Consider the following 23,944-nt stretch of genomic DNA (forward strand, 5'->3'; position numbering starts at 1 on the left):
CAGGGCCGCACCCAGGGCCAGGAGGCAGCCCTTGCTCCAGGTGGGCCGTGGGGCCATGGAGTGGGAGGGCGGGGCTGGGAGCGGGGAGCCAGGGTCCCTGATTCGGTCCAGGGTGGGATCAGGCAACCACAAGTCCCACTTGGCCTGGGGCAGCCCCGGTTTATCCTGTTGTCTAGATGTATGTAATTCATAGCAGTGTCCCTTTGTGCTCTCAAATGTCCTGGCTTGGACAGTAATTATGGGTCAGCCTAAGGTGGGTGTTCTCCAAAGAAAAGGAGAACTAGCACTGACTGGGGGCTCTTTCAGTGCCCGGAGGCCTTGGCGCAGCTCCCTCCACCTAACCCACTGTCGGGTGACAGGTGCGAGATGCGCCGAGAAAGAGGCCACTCGGGCCAAGCCCACCTTCGTGCAGATGCACGCAGCGGACAGAAGAGCCCAGTCCCAGCAGGACGGCTGGTGGGAGGTGAAGCTTCATAGAGTTCTCTTTGGCTTACAGACAGGTGGGGGAGAGAATGTCCTTATGTTTGAGGCAAAACAATAACAACAAGAATAATAAAAATAATAATAATCTTTCAGTAGTGTTTTGTAATACTGAAGGATAGAAACTCAAAACAGATGGTCTTTGTTTGGCCAAGCAGGAGGGAGGGTTTGAATGTTCAAGCCTGGGCCCCACACCTAGTTCAGGGGGGTGGGGAGACGGTAGTGGGGGGAGAGGGCTTACACGGGGCGGAACTAGGAAACCAGAGGGCCCCTAAGCCCCAGGGAAAGGCTGACGCTTAGACAGGACATCTCACAGCCCATGGGATGGGGCTCAGGCAGCAGACATACTCTGAAGGATAAAGGAGAAGGAAGGAGTCGGGGACGCGCTGGAGATACGCAGGGTCTGGGTGCTCCGTGACTCTGCAGAAGGAGCCGAGGCCACAGTGTTAAGGCAGCAGATGGGACCTGTTCCCAACTCCCCCCACCTGTGCCCTCGGCCATGTGACCCTGCGGACGACAATGCCGCAGACAAAGCGTACTTCCCTGACCTCCTGATGTTGGGTGCAGCTGTGTAACTCATGTTGGCCAAAGGAACAGGGGTACAAGTGACGGTTGCCAATTCTGAGCTGAGGACTTGAGAGGCATCTGTCACTCATGTGCCCGGCGTCCTTGCATCTGGGGCGTGGGCCGTGAGGACGTGGAGCCTCCTGGGGACAGCTGTGCAGCTCCGGGGAAGCCCCAAGCAGCTCCGCGGAAGCCCCAAGCAGCTCCGCCTACCAGGCCCGTGAGTGAAAAAGAGGAATGTGTGCTGCTATAAGCCCCTGAGATTTTGAGCTTGTTATGAAGGAAAATCAAAGATAAAAACAAAAGGAACTAATGCGGTCACCCAAGCAGATTCCATGATGAAGTTCTTCTCCTGGAAACACCTGTTAGCATCCCTCCGAGCCAGCAGCTCCGTGAAGGGGAGATTATTCTGGAATCAGAATGTCTCACAGCAAGACATAAAGGGGCCTGGCTAACGTCAGATGACATCCCTTCACCCACCTGATGAGCCCAGAACCTCACTCCCTGCTCGGGTCTCTCCCGTTACCTGTGAGCGTCCAGCGGTGGGGGACACACGCTCAGACCTCCGTCCACCCTCAGCCGTCCACACTGCCCTCTTTGTGGACCGCCGACCCCTCCAGGCCTTCAGTGGGGCCTGCTACCCCTGCCGCCGGTGTCCAGGGCTCTCCCTGTCGGAGAGCCAGTGACCCCAGAAGGCCCAGGCGGGGCTGGGTCTGTGGCCTGCTCTGGGGAGAAGGTCCCATTTCCACCCTGGATGTGACCCGGGACCCTACACAGCAGTGCTTGGGTGCTGGGCCTCACGCAGCGTCTCCTGACACAGCCAGGTTCTGGTCCTCACCCCTCTGCCCAGGGGATCGGAACCCTGTCCCGGAGACGGGAAGGGAAAGAGCATCATGCACACATCCCTACCCACCTCCATCACTTCCCTCTTTCTGCCCAGGCTCCTGCCTCCTGAAATAAACTCCTCTCTCCTTTCATCCCACACATTTAACTCTGATCAACAAATACTCAGGATAATACCTGACTACACACCAAAAGAACTGAGGCCCCGTTCCTATCCACCCAGAGCACCTCTGCCCATTTAGCAGATGGAGAAACTGATGCTCAGGGAGGCGTCACAAGTTGCCCAAGCCTGCACAGCTGCTGAGGGGTAGAGACGGGGGTGAGGCCCTGCCCCTGTGCTTCCAAAGATCTTTTTTCCTCCAATGCTTCTTAAAAGTCATGTGACTTTTGCAATCTACTTCACAATCTATCTTGATTCTAGTCCAAAAATGCATTTTACATCCCTTGCCACCTGAGACCAAAAATAAATAAACAAATACAAGTAATTATTCTATAGCTTCAGGTGCCTCTGGTGCAGTGCAGACCCCCAAGGTGAGTTAGCCCCGACTGGGGGTCCCAGCAGCACACAGCGCACTGTCTGGGATGGGGGGAGAATGTGCCAGGGGTGGGGGGTGGCCACCTGACTTGTTGTCAGAGGCTCAGGAGGATTAGGCTTAGGGAGAAAGGGGAGTGTCGGGGTGTCACCTGCCAGCACCTAGGGCAGGGACCTGAGTATTCAACCTGGAAAACGAAGGAACATATCCTGGACTCTAAGACCTCCATTTTCTAGATGGGGAAACTGAGCCTGAAGCGGCAGGGGTGACCTGCTCAGGCACCCAGAGAAGTGGCAGCCCAATGTGGGCCGGAATCCGGTCTCCTCATGCCCCATCCAGGAATCCTGAGTCCATGGAGTCCAGAGCATGGAGGCCACCCTCCCTTGGCCCCCGGTCCCTGCCTTGTGCCTCAGTGGCTTAGCTGGTGCTGGTATCGACCGGAGGTAGATGGGTACGGACTCTGTTCTCCAGGAGCCCGTGGGTGAGGGGCGTGAGGGAGGGGACCCGGCCACCCCCCCAGGCCCTGCTCAGCCACCTCCAGGCTGTGTGACCGCACGCAGCCATGACCTCTCTGAGCTTGGGTGGCATCAGCTCTGAAACAGAGACAGTAATAGACGTGTATGGTGAGGAGCGAGTGAGATGGGCCAGAAGGACACGGACCATGGTGCCCGGTAGAGTGACCGCTCTGCCTACATCACCCCTTATTTCCCTTCTGACCGTGACCTCTGTCATCATGGTCATTCCTGGAGCCAGATTCAGGCTGCGGCAGTTCTGGACAGAGCTTCACAGCCAGGTGAGCTCACCCGGTGGGGGACCGGGCGGCCGCATCTGAGGCAGGTCCCGGAGCACTGGGGGCAGGAACAGAATCTCAGCACTAAGGGCAGAGGGGCCCAGCGTGGGCTCTGAGCGTGGCAGGTCCAGAACAGGCACAGCCAGGGAACCGACCAAGATGCCGACGTGACCCTGTATGGATGGACCCTGCACCTGTCATGTGCAGACCATGATCCCACTCCTTTAGCTCAGAGCAGCCATGAAGGGAGGGTCAAGACCCCAAGGTGCACATGGGCAACTGAGTCCGGGAGAGCTTACGGCATTGTGCCAGCCAGTGAACCCTTAGCCCAAGGCTCAACGTGTGGTTGGTGTGTGTCATGATTCCAATGTAGGAATAACAATGGGCCTTTTTGAGCCCCTACTGTGTGCTCTAGAACATGAAGGTTTTCCCAGGGCCCCATGCCCAGGAGGCCCAGCTGGCTCTGGAAGCCACCGAGTGTTGGGGAAGAGTCGTGACTAGAGGATCACCAAAGACAGGCTCTTTCCCCTGGTGGAAAGTTCTCTCTGTCCTGACTTCTGTTTCCTCATCCAGACTGGGCTGGGGGTGGTGGACATACCCAGATCGAGGGCCTACTGTGTGCTGGCAGATCGCATTGGTGGATCTCACTGAACCCTCCTGCTGCCTAGGGAGAGCATGCCATCGTCCCTGCTTCGCCGATAGGGAAGCAAGCTCAGTGAGGAAGGGAACCTCCTGCAGAGCACATGGCAGGAGTAAGGAAAGCCTGCACTGGAACTTGGTGAACCTCTCTGGGAGGCTCCACCTGCCCCTGGGCTGGCCTTCTGACCCCTCCATTCTTGACTCTTTCTGACTGTGAGGGTCTGTACTGGAGGAGACTAACAAGGAGGGGGGCTTCCTGGAGGAGGTGGGAGATCAAGGTGGGTCTTGAAGGACAGGTGAAATCAAAGAGGAGGGCACAGGCAGGGACTGGCCAGGTTCAGAGGCAGTCATGGCCTGGGACAGAGGAGAAAAGGCTGGTAGGGCTGCGTGGAGGAGGGCCTGGCAGTGCCCTGCAGAGGGTGCAGCCTCTGTCCTGGAGCTGGAGGATGGGGAAGCTGGCGGCGCCTGGGCCAGGAGCCTCAGAGAGAAACCAGACTGAGCTTTCAGTACCCCGGGCCTGGCCTAAGAGAGGCTCCACCTCTTGGGGGCCTCTATGGCCTGGCTGGGTCCCCTTCCTGGCATCCAGCAGGCAGTGTCCTGGGGCTCTGGACGAAGCCGATTTGATCTTCCTTCCCCTCCTCCCCCTCCTCTGCGCTCTGTCTGCCAGGCCTGGCTGGAAGTGATCAGAGGCAGCCAATACGGTACTGCACCAGACTGTAGATCATTATGGAGGCATGATCGCACTTGAAGAGGTCCTGAGAATATTGGAATGGAGGGGGTGTTACAGACACATCTTATCCACGTGTTCACTCGTTCACCACATTGCGTATCTTGTGCCCACCATGTGCCGGGCACTGAGCTGCGCCCCGCTCCTTCCTTTGCGTCAGCCACCATCCCCGGCCAGCCAGCACTTGTGCTCATGGTGCTCTCGGTCATCCTCGAGCGCCTGGGAGGTGAGGACCACTCTTGACCTCGTTTTACTGGTGAGGAGTTTTAGATTCAGGGGCCTGGGGTCTCCAAGGAAGGTGCTGGGACAGTCTGGGGAGCAGACAGGGAGGCCCCATAAGTGCCCAGGGGGTGAGGGGGTAGGCAGGCCTGGCCTCGAAGGGGCAGATCCCCCTCTCTAGACTCCCCCTGCACGCTGCCTGCCAGGCCCTCCACCTCTGGCCCAGCCCTGCCTGCCGTGTCAAGGTACTTGCTGGGGTCATGCTGGGAACAAATCTGGAGGAAGAAGGCAATGAGGAGGGAGATATGAGGCTGTGGAAGGAGCCAGAGAATACCCAGGATTAAATGCCCACACGTTTGTGCTTTGAAAATCAAATTTTCCCTCCCGGGTCCAGGGTGGCCCCTCCCGCTGGTCCTGGCTCTCTGCCCCTCGTCCTCCCCACACGCAGGGGCTCCTGATGGTTTTCTGTTCCTGGTCCAGCCCTGAACAGATGCCTGGAGCCTGGCCTGCTGTGGAGCTGCTGCCCGGAGCTGGGCCTTGTCTGTGAGCGAGCAGGAAGGAGCTGGGACGGGAGCCAGAGGCCGGGGGGTGGGGGTGGGGAGGCTGTTTGCCTGTGTGTGTCCGCGTGCGCATGCCATGTGACAGGGAGGGAAACATGCACACACATGTGCACACAGAGACATCAGAGAAACGGATTCCAAGAGAGACCCTGAGGGAGACAGAAAGCGAGTCAGTGACAAGGAAAATAGAGACGGAGAGTAGACTGGAGCCAGAGAAATAGGCCAAGACGATAGGAGGCCCATGTGATGGTGAGAGAGGCCAGGGGAGGGAAGAAAAGAGAGAAACTGGGGAGAAAGAGGGAGAAAGCGCAGAGATCAGAGAGAGAGAGTGGGAGAGATGGAGAGAGAAGAACCCTAACAGAGGCCCATAGCCCCCAGAAGGAGGAAGGGCAGCAGAGAGGCTCCTGAGCCGGGGAGAGACAGAAGCCCCGAGGGGCAGAGGGGCAGGGAGGAGGGGCTGCCGGGCCTGGAGGTGACAGGGCCGCCCGGAAGGCAGGTGAGCTCTGCCAACTCTTATTTGCAGAATGGGGTGGGGAGACCCTGTGGGGTATGGGACGGGGTGCCTCAGATGCCAACCTGAGGACCCCCGCTGGGAAGGTCCCCCTCCCCTGCTCTTGCCCCGTCCCCTGCCCTCTACCGTCTATGCTCAGTACAGCTCAGCCCTCAGCCGCTTACGGGGCAGCGTGAGTGCAGACGGAGGGTGGGCGACCATCATTCAGGCCTGCTGAGGGGTCCCACGGCTAATGGGAAGGGGCTGGGGTGCCACGGGCAGGCTCTGGGGTTTGGGGAGTCAGCCCGCTGGGCTCTGCAGTCTACCTTGGCTGAGCTCTCTCACTTGCCTGGGGCTTGGCCCTTCTCGGCACAGGCTGGTTAACAGTGCCATGGAGAAGATTCCGTGAGGGGCAGGCCCAGCAGGTGCCAGACGTGCTAGCTGCCAGTTAGTAGTAGTATTAACAATCATCTGGGCCAAGCAGCCCCCCAGCATACACATGAGGGAAACTGAGGCCCAGATAAAGGAGGAGCCAGGAGAGAGAGAGCAGGAAGGAGCCCAGGCCTTCTGAGTCTGCCTGACGTGCTGACCCCCAGTGGGTCTCAGCGGCTCACGGTCCTTTCCTGAGTACCTGCTGAGAGCTGTCTGCCTGCCCCAAATCATGGCTGATTCTTCACTGGAATGTGAGGCCCTCGTCCTCAGTGGCTCTCAGGTTTCTCTGCGAATATGAGCAGCAAATATGGGGTGGGGGCATGGAAAGAGGGAGCAAGTCCAAGGAGGGATGAGTAGGGGAGTGACAGAGGCAACCAGCACAGAGAGGAAAGTAGGGAGAGAAAAGGAAAGAGATTTACGGGGGGGGGGGGGCACCCAGAGGGAGATAAAGGCAGAAACGTACCTATGAAGGGGGAGACACGGGCACATATACCCGCAAACACCCCCCAGATGAAGGAGCCTCTGGGACAAGGGCTGGAAGTGAGACATGACGAGGCGTAAAGACAAAGAGGAATAACCCCCACCCCCCACCGCTGCCCCAATACAGGAATCCAGACAGAGGTGGGGAGGGACAGACACAGCCAGGCTGAGGATGGAATGTGGGGCAAAATGAAATGTGGGGACAAAAAAGGAGAAAGGGACACAGACAGCAAGACAGAAAAAAGAGAGGCGGGGGAGAGATTAATACACAGAGAGAGAGGCAGCGAGAGAGAGCCGCAGAGTCTGAGGTTCGCACCCCTTTCCCCCCACCCCCACCCCACTTTCCTCCACCACCTGCTGACCCGGCTCACAGGAGCCCCACATGTCAGCGGGGGGAGAGGAGAATTCTCCAGGGCCCAGCGCTCCAGCCGCGGTCCGCCTTCCCCCCCAGAGCCCCTGACGAAGAGCATGTTAAGGCGTCGTCTGTCTGCACTGGACAGAGGCTGCTTCGCCTTGAACCCGACGCGCGGATGGAAGGAGAGACACCTGCCCACCTCTGCTCACCCAGCCCAGGCCTCAGAGCCACTTGGTTCTCCCCAGTGACTTCTGAGCTGCGGGGGCTGAAGGTAGGCACATCATCACAGTGGCATCTGTGCAGGGAAAGACTTTTCTGTCACATCCAGGGCCCCATCCCACCTCCTTTTGTGGCCTCGACGACGAGAACTCAGTGTCTGGCAGGAGGGGTGGGAAGAAGGTGGAAAGCTGTTCCTCCAGGGCCAGAGACTCTGACTTTTTGTAAAGCCGGAGACCCACTTTGCTGGAACTGAAAACTGTTTGCAGCAACAGGAAAGGATGTATCCAGGAGAGAGCAGGAGTCCCAGCACTGATGGGGTACTGACGGTGGCAAGTGAATTAAATGTAGCAGAAGCTGAACATACCTGCCGGGGAGCAGGCTGCCGTTCTCATGAAATGAAGAATCTGCTGGCGGGGAGGGAGGCAAACCCCCACTGTGCTGAGACGTGGTAGCTGCGCCTTCCAGGGCGGACCCTGGTGTCATTTCCTCTGTGTGCAGGCTCAAGTGAGAAGAGTGCTGGGTTTTCCTCTGATGCCTGTGCTGGGGGCTTGGTGTGGGGGCTCTTGGGGTCTAAGATGGAGTGGAGAGAGAGAAGTGAGTCACAGTCAGTGCCAGGAGGGGCTTTGGAGCTGGGAAGGCAGACCAGGCTCAGATTCAGGTTCAAGAGAGAAACCGAGGCTATGAGCCCAAAAGTAGAGTGCCTGGCCCAGGGCGGGGCACAGAAGACACGCCAGATCAGGCAGCAAGTGTCACCCTGAGTCGGGGGGCCCACAGGGGACTTTTATTTTTTCTACCTTTTTATTGAATAATAATTGACATACAACATGGTATTAGTTTCAGGTATATAACATAGTGATTCCCTATTTAGATATATTACAAAATGTTCATTGCAATAAGTTACCAACTGTCACCATACAAAGTTGTTACAATATTATTGATTATATTCCCTATACTGTACATTACATCCCATGACTTATTTATTTTATGACTGGAAGATTGTACCTCTTAAACCCCTTCACCTATTATGCCCACCCTCTCTGGCAACCATCAGTTTGTTCTCTGTGTCTTTAAGAGTCTATTTCTGTTCTGTTTGTTTGTTTTTTGGATTCCACATATGAGTGAAATCATATGGAGTTTGTCTTTCTCTGACTGACTTATTCCACTTAGCATGATACCCTCCAGGTCCGTCCATGTTGTTGCAAATGGCAAGATTTCATTTTTATGGCTGAGTAATATTCTCACCTTCTTTATCCATTCATCTATCGATGGACATGGGCTGCTTCCATGTCTTGGCTGTTGTAAATAATGCTGTAGTGAACACAGAGGTACTTGTAGTTTTACAAATTAGGGCTTTTATTTTCTTCAGATAAATACCTAGAAGTAGAATTATAGGATCATACGGTAGTTCTATTTTTAATTTTTTGAGGAACCTCCATACTATAAAGCTAAAATCATCAAAACAGTATGGTACTGGCACAAAAACAGACACATAGATCAATAGATCAGAATAGAGACCCCAGGAAGAAACTCATGTTCACATGTTAATCCATGTTTACAATACTTAATCTACAACAAAGGAGGCAATGGGAAAGGACCATCTCTTCAATAAATCATGTTGGGACTACTGGATAACCACATGCACCAGAATGAAACTGGACCACTCTCTTATACCACACACAAAAATTAACTCAAAACGGATTAAAGACATAAGTACAAGACCTGAAACCATAAAACTCCTATAAGAAAACAGGCAGAAAATTGAGCCTGGGTGGCTCAGTTGTTAAACGTCTGCTTTCAGCTCAGGTCATGATCCCAGGGTCCTGCGATCGAGCCCCACATGGAGCTCCCTGCTCAGAGGGAAGCCTGCTTCTCCCTCTCCCACTCCCCCTTGCTTGTGTTCCCTCTCTCGCTGTCTCTCTCTGTCAAATAAAAATTAGAAAGAAAGAAAAAGAGAGAAAGAAAGAAAAAGAGAGAAAGAAAGAAAGAAAGAAAGAAAGAAAGAAAGAAAGAAAAAGAAAGAAAGAAGAAAGAAAGAAAGAAAGAAAGAAAGAAAGAAAGAAAGAAAGAAAGAAAGAAAGAAAGAAAGAAAAAGGAAGGAAGGAAGGAAGGAAGGAAGGAAGGAAGGAAGGAAGAAAGAAAGAAAGAAAGAAAGAAAGAAAGAAAGAAAGAAAGAAAGAAAGAAAGAAAGAAAGAAAGAAAGAAAGAAAGAAAAAGAAAACAGGCAGTAAGCCTTTGACATTAGTCGTAGGGATATTTTTTTGGACCAATCTCCTCAGGCAAGGACAACAAAAGCAGAAATAAACAAATGGGCCTACAACAAACTAAAAAGCCTTTGCACAGTGAAGGAAACCATCAGCAAATGAAAAAGCAACCCACTGAATGGGAGAAGATATTTGCAAATGACATACCCAACAAGGCATTAATATGCAAAATATATAAAGCAACTATACAACTCGATAACAAAAAACAAACAATCCAATTTAAAAATGGGCAGGGGACCTGAATAGACATTTTTCCAAAGAAGACATCCAGATGGCCAACAGACACATGAAAAGATGCCCAACGCCACTCATTAGGAAAATGCAAATCAAAACCACAACAAGAAATCACCTCACACCTGTCAGGATAGCTAGAATCAAAAAGACAGGAAACAACAATTATTTGCCCAGAAAATGGCTAAAAGGGAGCCCTCGTGCTGTGTTGGTGGGAATTCAATTGGTGCAGCCTCCGTGGAACAGTCTTCTAGGGCCTTCTAGACAGTGGAGCTCTGGACGTAAAGAGGGTTGTTATTCCTGCAACCATCATTCACTCCAGGTATCTTTTCCAGGATCCTACATGGGGGTCCCTGACTGTCCCTCTCCTGACCCCCTGACGTCTCACACATCTGACGGGTTTTGAAGAAGTGGGTCTGGCCTGAACTCAGTCTACAGAAGTGGATTCTCTGTGCGCATGGACGCCGTCCATTTACCTTGAGAATCTCACGGAAAGCGTTATTCTTGTCCACCTGGTTAGTGGTGGGGCACCTGCGTCCCCCCTTCAGCTTTTATGAACCATTAGTGGCAAGAGGTTCATTGCCAGTTCTTTGGCAAAACACAGCACTTTCTTTTAAGCATATTGTGTTAAAGTCAGAATTTCGTCTCTATTAGCTGATAACCTTTTCTTCCTGCTTTTCTTTTAAATGACTATTTCTCATTCATTCTTATGGAAGATCTGTTAAGAGAGATGAATCTAGAAAAGTCATGAACTCTTTTTTTTTTAGATTTTTTTTTATTTTTTATTTTGAGAGAGTGAGAATGAGAGAGAGAGAGTACATGAGAGGGGGGAGGGTCAGAGGGAGAAGCAGACTCCCCGCTCAGCAGGGAGCCCGATGTGGGACCCGATCCCGGGACTCCAGGATCATGACCTGAGCCGAAGGCAGCCGCTCAACCAACTGAGCCACCCAGGCACCCCGAAAAGTCATGAACTCTTGAGAAGATATGGCTCTTTAAAATGTATTTATTTGCAGCATAAATGAGTAGATAAAACATGGGGTCATTAGGGGCAGCTTGAATTGTTCTGCTTTGAATAAATTGTAGATCTGTCTGCAAGTACCTGCTCCTGACTGGTACGCGAGCTTCTGTTTCAGGCTGTGATATTCAAGGAAGTAGGGTGGGTTTGGCTGAGTCTGTCAGCCCTGCCTTGACCCTGTGAGGTAGTTAGGTAAACTCTCACCTGCACAGGTGGGGGGCTCATGGAGGCCTCAGTTCTGGAGGCTTCTCCCTAATTCCCATCTGCTTAAACACAGACCTGTGAGGCCCAAAAGGGCTGGGGTGGGGTTCACCCCCGGGCACAGGGCGAATATATGAACAATATGCACCACATTAATGAAGAAACAAAGAAAAATGGCCAAGAACAGTGCTTACTTTGTAGGAGTTCACTTTGCATCAGAAATATTGTGGACACCCAAGTAATGAAGAAACTCTCCTAAGAGGACATGATCAAGTTAACATTTATTATGTGCCTATTGAGAGTCCGGCTACCAACTGGTCGGTGGGTGTCACCTCCCCCACCTCGGGGATGAGAGTCAGAGAGGGACAGGGATCCGCCCAAGGTCACACAGGCAGGTAGGGTGGAGCTGAGCGCAAGCCCCACCTGCCTGGCTCCACCTCCAGGCTTTTTCCTCCCACCTCCCAGGGTAGGGTTGCTGTTATTATCTTCAGGGTAAGTGGGTTCGCACAATCATTCATTCATTCATCCATCCATTCATTCATACGAACACATACTAGCACCTCTTCTGCTGCTAGATGCTGAGGACACAGAGTCAGGGCGCAAGGGGGGCTCGCCCAGAGGACCAGGGAGGGGCCCCGCGGTCAGGACGGGCCCCAGGTCAGCTCAGGATAGGCAGCCAGACCCGTGGGCTTGACATGGAAATGTCTGAGCTGCAGAACAGCTTCTCCAAAACTCCCAACTTACTTGAGGCTCTTCCCCGACCCGTAGAGCAGCATTGAGAGGCAGGGCTCAGTGGCCATGGACTTGAAGAGCTGGGATGAAGGGAAGGTCAGCCAGGGCTTTGCCACAAGGAGAGGAAGGAAAAATGTGAAGAAGCAGTGTTCTAAGTCAACCAGAACCCACGCAAGGAACCCTGACAGGACTAGAGAAGTTTGCTCCCACCAGAAAGGCAAAGGGGAAACACTTTCGTTTCCATGACACATTTCTATTTTTTTAAGAAACCGCGTGATTGTTTTTGCACTGGAAAGCCATGAATGGAAAATTCCACCTCCCGTTCCTCCTCCAGGCGCTAAAGAATAGAGGAAGCTTCTGTCCCCGGTTTGCTGGTGCCTGAAATTCTACCATTGGAACTTCATTCCTATGGCGTGAGGCTTTGTCCTTTGTTAAAACGCAAACTTCACAGAAGTCATGCCTTCGACACAGATTTATTTTCATTAACTCAATAAATGTTTATTGACTTCTTGGCCTCAGCCGTGCAGTATCTAGAGGCTGGGAATAGAGACATTAATTAAGACGTGTCCAGATCCTCCACACCTTCAAGGAACTAGCAAACTCTGTGTATGAGGGCTGCGGTGGAGGACCATAGGAACCCTGACCGTAATGGAGTGGTGAATGATGGTGGTGGGAGCCCCCAGCAGAGGTGACCTATTTCATAGCTGCAAAAGGTGGAGCTTGAGCTGCAATCTAACAGATGAAGGGCGGGTGGCGGGTGGTTGAGAATCCCAGCGGGAGGGCACAGCCAGGGCAAATGAATGGGGTCATGAGCCAGTATGGCGGGGTACGGGGACTACATGCCACTCAGCGGCCTTGGACATAAGGTAGGACATGGCAGGTGGGACGGGAGTGGCGGGGAGGGCTTCTCATTGATTGGACACTACTTTCATGTCAGAGGATGGCCTCTGTCCCAGCGCTTTGCTGCCTCCCCTGCTTCCCCCTCACCCCCTCCCACCAAGCCCGCCAGACTCTCCTTTGCGAAGCTGCCTTGTGCCCCTCTCAGTCACGTGGTCTGGATGACCCACCCCCCCAGCCCCAGGGGTGGGGCCTGATTGGCTTAAGGAGTCAGCCTACGCCCATCCTGCCGGTGCCTGATTGGTTTAGGAAAGGGCACGTGGCCCAGCTCAGGCCAATGAAAGGCCAGATGTTTGCCAGGGTTTCTGGGAACGGGACCCTCCCCTCTCCTTCAAGGTTGCTAGCTCCCAGATACACCTGCACTCTTCTTCTGGCTCCAGGGAGGGAGGTGTTGGAGGCCAGGGGTGAAGGTGACGTGGGAAGGAGGGCAGAGAGGCGAGAATGTCGGAGAAATGGGGTCTGGGTAGACCCACCCCTGCTGTCCTCAGCTGGGCCAGCAAATTCCCATTTGCTCAGTCCATTTGTTGTTCCTTTTGAGTAAAAAGTTCCTCACTGGTGCAGGGCATTTCTGGGGGAGAGCACTGGGTGGAGCTGGAAAAGGAGCGGCTAGCGGTGCCTGGACCTGGATGGCGCGGGGTTGGCCAAATCCCTTTCCTGTGGATTCCGCCTCCATGTACAGTTCTTATCATGAGGGAAGGTCTTTCCCCAGGAAACATCTCCTGACACTGGCGTGACACCTGGATGGAAGTCCTGGGCGGACAGCCCGGCATTAGGGGTCCTGGGTTCTATCCTAACCCAGCCCCCTGTCTGACTGTAAGGCCCAGTGGAATCATGCACCTTTCTGGTCTTCCATTGGTGATCCATCCACCAGCCCCTAGACTGAGCTCCCCCAGGGCAGGGGTGATGACCAAGCCAGCCCTGAGCCCCAGAACAGAGGACAGAACAGGTGTCAATGGGGCTGTTGACCGATCAGTGCAGGAACTGTACCTTCCTGCACTAACCTCCCATGGTCAGGACCATGTGTGATGCTGACGCGGACCAGCTGCTGTTCGTCTGTCCACCCCAAGAGCCTCCTGAAGACCCCAGCCCCATGTTAGTGCAGCAGGAAGGGATTTAGCAGGAAAAGATTTAGCACGCAGGCTGCATGACAGAGGCCTCAGCTCACACGGAATCTCCAGTGCTGTTCAAGCCTCCCTGAGCCACAGTTTTATAGTGCAGGGTGAGAAAAATCACCTCAAAGCTCAGCCATTTATTTTTTAGCTGCAGCTGACCTGGTCAGCCAAGCTCTGGAATTCTCTGCTCAGTCTGCTCATTAGTGCGGGTGGAGGAGAAAGTCATAATGAGGGCCCATGCCTGGGGACAAGACTCAAAGAAAGAAAGAAATCAGTGGGGGGCAGCCCAAGTGCAGTCCTTTAAAATGGCAGAGCCACTGCCCTGCGCTGTTGGGTGGCGGGGGCTGCATCAGAGTGCAGGACGTGTGTCTCTCCACAGGCTGGAGCAGGGGACACAGTGGGTCTGGGCCATCTCAGACCTGTCTCCAGCCTCCGTAAGACCCGGGTTCCTCTCTTGAGGGCAGTGGGAGGCAGGCAGAGTGCAGAGGGGCAGAGCCCTGGGTGGGGCATAGTGACCTGCGAGGGTTCTAAGGTTAGGAAGAACCCCCATGAAACGTTCCATCACTCATTCCTTCATTTATTCAGTCTCTCATATGCCCAGCAAGGGGGCTTCCCGCTGCTGGTGAGGAAGTTGACAGTAAGCAGAGAATCCCACGAAAATATATAATGGCCCGATTGTATAAGGGTCATGATGGAAGGCAATTATGGAAGATTAAAACATGTTCCAGCAGGAGCGCCTGGGTGGCACAATCGGTTGGGTGTCCGACTCTTGTTCTGGCTTAGGTGGTGAACTCAGGGTTGTGGGATCAAGTCCTATGTCAGGCTCTATGCTCCTTTCGGAGTCTGCTTGGGATTCTCTCTCCCTCTCCCTCTGCCCCTCCCACTCCTGCTCTCTTTCTCTCTTAAGAAAAAAAATATATATATATATATGTATACACACACACACATACACACACATGTACGTGTATACATGTACACACATGTATACATACACATATATACACACATATACGCACATATATATACATATACACACAATATATACACACATATGTATATATACATATATACACAACACGTATACATTCACACACATATATACACAAACATACACATACATATATACACACACATGCACACATATATATACACACATACACACACATATATATACACACACATATATACACACATACACACACATATAACACACACATATACACAACACACATATATACACACACATATTCACACATATACACGAATGTACAAATATATATACACACATACACATACACATATGTACACAACACATATACACACATACACACATATATACACACATACACACACATACACACACACATATACATAACATATATACACACATACACATATATATACACATACACACACATATATACACACACATACACTCATACATATGTACACACATACACACAATTACACACATATACACACACTCACATATACCTACACACACATACATACACACATACACACACATATATACACATGCACAAATATATATGCACATACACACATATACACACACATATATAAACACACATGTATACACACATACACACATATATACACACACATATACACACATAGATATACACACATACACGCACATATATATACACACATAGATATACACACATACACACACATATATACACACATACACACACATATATATACACACATACACACACATATATACACACATATACCCATATCATACACACACATATAGACACACATACACACACTTATATATACACACATACACACACACATATACACGCACATATACACACATATACACACACGTACAGACACAAATACACACATATATACACACATACACATATACACACACACACATACTGGTGGCAGCTCTGCCCCAGTTCAGAGTGTGGTCAGGGCGAGTCCCGTCCCCCTGCTGAGCTTTAGTGTCCCCCTCTTTAAGATGGGGCTAGAGCCGGGTTGAAAGGCTGTCCAGCCTTGATGCTGTGGACCCAACACTCAGCGAATGAGCCCTAGTCTGTCCCTTTCTTGACTTGTCCTGCCCCTATCTCCCTGCCCCCACGTTAGCCTGCCAACAGTGAGACATTAGAGACACCAGGGCCACAGTCAAGAGGGCCACTCTCCCCCCACCCCAGAGCAAGGAGCCAGATTCTCCTGGGATGGGGCTCAGGGATCTGCATTTTGGAGAGCTTCACAGATGATTCTGAAGCAGCCATCAGACCCCAACTATCATCTGGGACCAGGGGCCAGAGCCCAGCTTAGAAAGTCTGGCATGTCAGACGCTATAGAGGAAAGTAACAGCAGCAGCATTATATTGTATGTGCTGGGAACTCAGTCCATCCTCCCATATGCCTCACGGTGACCCACAGTGAAGGGGACTCTTAGCATCCCATTTTCCAGATGACGGAACTGAGGCTCAGAGAAGGAAGAACCCTGTCTGGGCCCCTCTCTGCAGGGGACCCCGGAAGCACAGAGAGAAGAAGGGGGCTCCCACCCAGAGAACTCAGGAACCAGCCTTAGTCTCCTCTTCTTCGTCCAGATCGCCTAGGAGAAATTTTTCTCTGAAAAGACAGCTTACTATCAGGTTGGTGTGAGCAGGGCACAGCATCAGGAGGGAGTGGGATGCATGCGTGGGAAGTTCTGCTGCCCCAGCCAGCACAAGCAGCTTGGGATGGAAACAGACACTTACAGGAGGTGCTCAGAGGCCCAGGAAGCTACCCCGCCCCCTCCCTGTCCAGCTGAGCCAGGGCCCCTCTCTGTGGTGAGATCACCTCTGCCTCCTTCCCCACTCATTCCATTCATCTCAGCTAATCATTAGAAGATTCAGCTCCTTTGATAATCTCTCTTCAGCAAAAAAGTGGGGGTGGGGCCAGGGACTAGCCCTAGAACACAGAAGCTCCATCCCAGGCCCGGGGCCCACACTGTGCGCTGGGTGCATGGTGGCTCCGTCTCTCTCCGGGGCTCAGTTTCATCACTGGGGAAATCTTCAGGGGAGACAGTGCATTCAAAGGGCTCAGTATGGCCTCTGGCCCACAAGCCCCCTTCCCCCAACTCCAGGGGACTGCGTAGATCTTTATGCCCTGTCTGGGGAACGGTGACAAATGGGGGGGTGGGGTAGGGTTGTTTGAGCAGTGGGGTGCGTGTGTGTGCGTGCACAGTGAGGACGGTGTGTGCTGCCCCATATATATGCTTGTGTACCTCTGCTGTGTTTGAGATCTGAGGGCCAGGCCGAGAGGAAAAGGGTGCAGGGGGCAGGTGGTGATGTGGGGAAGTGAGTCAGGGGCACACCCAGAGGAGCCTGGGGCTTGTGTGACTCTGGGGACCCTTGGCACAACGCATTCATGATTGTTCTAATATGAAATAAAGGGCATTTTTTCCCTGAACTTGGAGTAAAGTGGAACCCTAAAAGATGTCTGGGTCCTGTGCTCTGATTGCTGGCCTCACCAGGACAGGCAGAGCAGTGAGCCATGGAACCAGGAGGGGCATCTTCCCAGAGTGTCATCTTTACTCCAAGATCTGGGAAAGTGCCCCTTATTTTATATTAAACATACCATGGATACATCAGGATAAAATGTGCATAGTTTTGAAATCTAATTAAACTGGGAAGTTCAAAGAACAAGGATGCCAGCAGCTGGTTGCTTCAGCCTCTGCCCCCAGACACCCTAGGGACCCAAAAACCCTCCCTCCACATGAGGGGTGCCCCAGGGGCATCATTTGGGAATCCCTACTTTTCAGGAAATGGAGTATCCGAAAAAAGAGCAGGGCCATGATTTGCTCCCATGGGGGTTTTAGAAAACTGTCCCTGCACAGGGACCAGAGGTGGGGACACTAGTGCCCCTGGGGGAAGGAGGGAGGAGCAGGCCCAGGAGCAGGAGGGGGCAGACGGGACCGGGAAGAGGGGAGGGGAAGACATCCTGCAGAACAGCCCCTACACTGAGGGTCGGAGGAGAGCAGGGGTAGGGGAGGGTGGAACCCAGGCTGCCTGGGGGTCTAGCCCTGAGTGTCAGCTGTGGGCAGGGGCAACCAAGTTCAGAATCACAGGAAGAAGGGCAAGTATTTATTCTGCAGCGAGGAGGCAAAGCCTTAACTGCTGTGAGCCACTGATCTTTTCTCCAACTAGGACAGATGGCACTGACAAGTAGAAGGGCAGACACTCTCCAGTACATTCTATGAGGCCAGTATTACCCTGAACCAAAAGCAGACAGACCGTAAACGACAGAACAATATCCCTTATGACCCCACACGGTCAGTGCCCGTCACACCCCCTCATGGTCACACCCATTGTTTATGCATGTGACAGTCATTTACTCATGCTTAACATTGACATCTCTTCCAGACTGATCTGTTGACACTAACTTTTGCCTTTGACTTACTGTTACCATAATTTTTGTCATCACCGCTCATCAGTGAACTCCTGACCGCACTCTCCTCTCTACCTGGTGTTAGATACAAATAATTCCTGCTCTCATTAACGTGCCAAAAAGTCGGCAAATGCAACCTGTGATACCGTTGTGGTCTGGGGATCTAGCCTTCTGCAGCTCCCCGTGCACTTGCCCCTTGGTGCCCCTGTCCCCGCGGTCCAATCCCCAGGGCGGCTTCTGCAGAGTCCAGTCCCCTGGCGGGCGGGTTCTAGGGACTTGCTGCCGCCTTGCTGGCTGTTGGGTCCTGGGCACTCACCCTGGGCCAGGCGTGGTGCCAGGTGCCTTGCCAGCATTGCCATCAGGAGATGTTCCCTGAAACCCAAGGTTAGGACCGGCAAGTAATTTGACCAGAATCCTGCAAATACTGAGTGATGACCCAGCCCTTGGCCTCAGGTCTTCCTGATTCCAGGGCTCACGTTTTTTCACCAACATCTGGAGCCAGAAGTCCTGCTCCCTCTCCTGTGCCTTCACCCTCCTCCCCCAGCTCTTCACCCCACAGCCCAGCTCTGCCAAGGTCCCTTGGACAGGCAGCTGGAGATCTGAGATGCCATGTCACCTACAGGGACCATGAGAGGAATCTGGCTTCAGAGACACCTTAACCTTCTGGGGAGAGGGTCCAGGGCCCCCAGGATCCACAGTCCCATCCTGGTTTGGGAACCACCTGCCCAGGGGGTTAATACACTGGTTTTCCCTTCACTCCTAGCAGCTCAGATGTGCACGCAGGGCAACCCTGAGCATCACCTCGCTGCAGAGGTGTGAGTGATGACAATGCTGTTTGTGGGGTAATTTTCACACCCTTGTACCGGGGAGTATCTTTGGGCCTCACGTGACCATCAGGAAATCCTGAGAAGGAGAGCATTAGGCCCCTTGAATGGGAAAACAGGCTCAGAGTGATTTTTGAAGCCAAAGGACTCTAGAGAGCCTTCGTCTTCTCATTTACAGATAAGGAAGCTGAAACCAGAGAGCAGTGACCAAAGAGTGTGTGGCAGAACCAGCCCCCAATCCCAGGGCCCCTTGTTCTCAGGCTGCTGCCTACACAGAATGGCAGGCGTGACCTGTGAGTCAGTCTGGGATGTGGGTTATTTTTTGTTTGGTTTTGTTTTTAGCTTCGGCACGGTTCCCAGCCTGCGTGCTCTTCCGAGAAGCTGGAGGGGTGGGGGCAGATTTGTCCGGATTCTGATCCAGGTCCACCACGGCCTCAGCCTGTGTGACCTTGGGCAGCCCCTCCTTTGCCCCCACAGGCCTTGGTTTTCTTGTCCGTGAAACCGCTCACAGAACCAGGGAGCCGAGTTTGCGTCACTGGCGTTCTGGACGCGCCCTGAACATCCCGTTCCCCCAGGGGTTTCAAAGCTGGACGCAGTCGACACAACTGCTTGGCTTGACCCCAACTGCTTCACTTCCCCGGCCATGAATTTAATTCCTCCTGCTGGAAACCTGGCTCCGTGCACTTGGGCTGAATAAGTTTATTTGTGGGAATTACCAGTTCCTGGGGCTGCTCGCATCAGAAGCAGCAGGTGGGTGCTCCGAGTGCTTCTGAATGAGCCCCCGAGTCCAGCTGGGACAAATCTAACCCTCCAAAGTGACATCTGCTGGAAGGTGGCATTGAATTAAGTCACATGATAAAAGCATTTCTCCCGGTTCCGCTAACCTTTATTTAACTGGAGGCGGGATCTCCCCTCGAGAGGCCCACTTCCCTGTCTGGGGACTTTTCCTGGCAGGAGGGGTCCTGGGAGCCCACTGTGTTAGGGAGGACAGAATGGATGAGGACAGCCGATGAGGGGCCTCGGAGTGAGGGGAGGGGGCAGGGATCGGCCCCCTGTTGGGAGAGGAGAGCCTGGTTGAGAGGGCCATATTGATGGGATGACTAGCTTTGCAGGGCCTGTCACCCCGTGTGGGCGCCCTGGAGATAGCTGTTGTTCGTCCATTCACTTTCTCACACACTCACTCAACAAACACTTGTTGGCCAGGCATGGGCCGAGGAATGTGCCAGGTGAAGGGCACTCCCCCAATTTGTGCTCTCTCTTTCTCTCTAAAATAAGTGCATAAATCTTTTTTAAAAAGAAAAAAAAGGAAAAAAGGGGGCGCCTGGGTGGCTCAGCCCATTGAGCGGCCGACTCTCGGTTTCAGTTCAGGTCATGATCTCAGGGTCCTGGGATCCAGCCCCGCGTCAGGTTCTGAGCTCGGCAGGGAGCCTGCTTGAGATTGTCTCCCTCTACCCTTCCCCGCACTTATGTGCTCACTCACGTTTGCTCTCTCTCTCTCTCTCTCTCAGATAAATAAATAAATCTTTTTTAAAATCTCAAAATTTATATGGAACTACAAAACATCTCAAATAGCAAAAACAATCTTGAGAAAGAACAAAGCTGGAGGCATCACATTTCCTGTCCAAACTATATCACAAAGCGATCCTCATCAAAGCAGCCTGATGCTGGCGGGAACAGCACACAGACCAATGGAACAGAAGTGAGAGCCCGGAAATAAACCCATGCATCTGTGGTCAGCCAACATTTGACAAGGGAGCCGAGAATACTCACCAGGGAAAGGACAGTCTCTTGATTAGTGCTGCTGGGAAACCTAGATATCCACATGCAAAATAATACAATGAACCCCTACCTTACACCACTCACAAAAATCAGATTTAAGACTTAAACATAAGAGCTGAAACCATAAAACTCCTGGAAGAAAACAAAAGGGAAAAGTTCCTTGACATGAACCTTGGCAAAAAATAAAAAAAATAATCATTGACAATGATTTTTTGGCTATGATGCCAAAAGCACAAGCAACAAAAGCAAAAATCAACAAGTGGGACTACGTCAAACTAAAAAGTTTCTGCACAGCAAAAGAAGTGAAGAACAATATGCAAAGGCAACCTACAGAATGGGAGAAAATATGTGTAAACCATATATCTGATAAGGCATCAACATCCAAAATACATACAAGGAATTCATACAACCCAACAACAAAAGAAGAAATAATCGGATTAAAATTACTCAGAGCATCTGAATGGATATTTTTCCCAAAGAAGACATCCAGATGGCCAGCAGGCACATGAAAAGGCATCAGAATGACAGACATCATTCATCACCAGGGAACTGCAAATCAAAACCACAATGAGAGATCCCCTCACACCTGTCAGAATGGCTAGCATCAAAAAGACAAGCAATAACAAGTGTTGGCGAGAATGTGGAGGAAAGGGAATCTTTGTGCACCATTGGTGGGGATGTAAACTGGTTCAGCCACTGGGGAAAGCAAGACGGAGTTTGCTCAAAAATACAAAATAAAAATAGAACTACCATGTGATCCAGCAAGTCTCCCTCCTTAGGTATATATCTTCAGGAAACAAAATCACTATCCCAGAGAGAGCTACACCCTCATGGTCACTGCAGCATTATTGACAAGAGCTGAAACATGGGAGAAGAAACTGCATCCATCAACCAGTAAATGGAAAAGGAAAACATATATACAGTGAAATATCATTCAGCTATAAAAAGAAGGGAATCCAGCTCTTTGTGATGACACCGGTGGACCTGGAGGGCATCCTGCCAAAGGCAGTAAGTCAGACAGAGAAAGACAAATGCTGTGTAATCTCACCTCCATGTGGAATCTCAAACAGCTGACCACATAGGACCAGAGAGGAGATTGGGGCTGCCAGGCTGCAGGGCGCGGGGAGGTTGAGGAAAGGGGGCAAGCTTGCAGTCGTAAACTGAGTGACTTCTGAGGACCGAACATACAGCATTGTGACTGTACTTGCCTCCACTGTAGTGTATACCTGAAAGTTTTTAAGAGCAGGGGCGCCTGGGTGGCTCAATCGGTTAAGCGTCTGCCTTCCACTCAGGTCGTGATCCTAGGGTCTTGGGATCAAGCCCCACATCGGGATCTTTGCTCAGCGGGGAGCCTGCTTCTCCCTCTGCCGCTTGTGCTCTCTCTGACAAATGAATAAATAAAATCTTTTAAAAAAAAGAAAAGAAAAGAAAGTAAGAGGTTAGATCATGTTCTTATCACAACACCAAAAAAAATGGACGTTATTTGAGGTGGTAGATGTGTTAACTAACCGTACGGTGGTCATCATCAGATCATTGCCTTGTACACCTTACACTTGCACAATGTTAGCCGTCAATTATATCTCAATAAAGCTGGAAAAAAATGTTAAGTATGGCTTGGGAATAAGACAGACCTGACTGAGTTTGAGTCCTGGCTCTGCCCCTGTCATTCACTCCGCAAATCGTCACTGAGTGCCTGGCCTGTTAGGCACTGTCTCAGCGCAGGGGACCCAGGGGGACCAGATGCACATGGCCCCTGTCCTCTCACAGGCTGGCGGGGGAGGCAGTGAATGACTAACCCACGAAGAGCCAGCTAGTCACCCACACAAGAAGGCCACCAGGGGCCTACACGGGGCAGGGCCCTGAGTGTGACAGGGACAGTGGGGTGGGAGGCCACCTCAGTGCATTCAGGGAGGGCCTCTCGAGGACGCGCCGTCTGAGCTGGACCTGGACACCCAGAAGGACCAGCCGAGCAGAGAGTGGCGAAGGGCATCCAGACAAAGAGCTCGGGTGGATGAGAAGAAATGAGGCCAGAGCGAGCAAAGAGCGGGCAGGAGGGACGCGGGCAGAGGCAGGGCCGAGGCCACGTCGGGCAGGGCCTCGAGGTCACAGCCAGGCGCTCAGCCTTTACTCACAGAGCAGTAGGTCACTGGAGGCTGAGTGATCTGGCTTACTCGTTCCAAATGGTCGCTGTGGCTACCACAGTTTGTGTGACACCTGGTGGCTCTGTGACTTTGGGCAGGTCACAGGCTCCCTGAGCCTCGATCTCTCCATCTGTAAAGTGGGGATGACAGTACCTACCTCACCGGCTTCGTTGGAAGCTGAGCCGTGACAATCCACACGGAGCTCTTGGCCACGTGCCCCGGGCCTGGTGAGCGCCACATAAAGCCGCGCTCTGCGACCCCACCCCGTCCACAGCCCTTGTCCTCCACCCCCGGGGTGTAGCCCGGCCCACACCTGTGGAAACCGTGGCTCCCTGCCCCCCGTCCACATCTCCCGGCCTCCCTGGCCCTGGGAGCACCACGGCCCATGGCTTTTTCTCCTCCCACGGCTCAGATGAGGCACGGAGGCCCGCGGAAGGTGAGGACGGCCTCCGCGCCCCGCGAGGAGGAGGTCCTCGGGCCCAGGCCGCGGACGCCAGACTCGCTGCCGTCTGCGCCGCATGGCAAAGCAGCTTCTGCCCCGGCACGGACACCAGGACTCCGGCCAGGCCCTCGGCCCCGCCGTGTCTGCTGGGCTCCCGGCCATCCGAGGCCAGCCAGGGGAGGTGGGCGGGGCCCCGAGACGGGCCGCAGTCAGTGAGGGCCGTGCAGGCGGCTCTCATAGCCATCAGACCGTGGCTCGGTCTCCCCGGTGCCCAGGCCATGCAGCCCCTCCCAATCAGGGGCGGCCGCAGAGGTCGTGAGAAGCACTAATGGCCTCGGCTCTGACGGCCCGATTTATGACGACACAAGAAGCAAATTCAGCTTCCGGCCCGAGGAGACAGCCGGCCGGTCTGCACTTCTAGAAACCCTTTTTGCGGGAACCTGGGGGGTGGGGGCTTCTACCCCACACGTGCAAGGCCCTTGGCCCCACGCAGAGCCAGGCTGGGCCGTCCGTCTTCTCATGCCACCGGCCGCCTTGTGCAAAAGGCCACCCCCGCTGAC

General features: G+C 52.8%; 1 long non-coding RNA gene across 1 annotated transcript; it reads right to left on the reverse strand.

Moving 5' to 3' along the window:
• Positions 1-510: 510 nt before the first annotated feature.
• Positions 511-22,707, reverse strand: LOC113916763. Its single transcript, XR_004820050.1, has 3 exons — positions 22,028-22,707; positions 7,696-7,901; positions 511-4,887 (listed from the first exon to the last, which is right to left on the reverse strand). It is a non-coding gene; the product is annotated as an uncharacterized LOC113916763 (long non-coding RNA).
• Positions 22,708-23,944: the final 1,237 nt, after the last annotated feature.

The sequence above is a fragment of the Zalophus californianus genome, chromosome 4 (assembly GCF_009762305.2).
Source record: "Zalophus californianus isolate mZalCal1 chromosome 4, mZalCal1.pri.v2, whole genome shotgun sequence".
Taxonomy (NCBI): Eukaryota; Metazoa; Chordata; class Mammalia; order Carnivora; family Otariidae; genus Zalophus; species Zalophus californianus.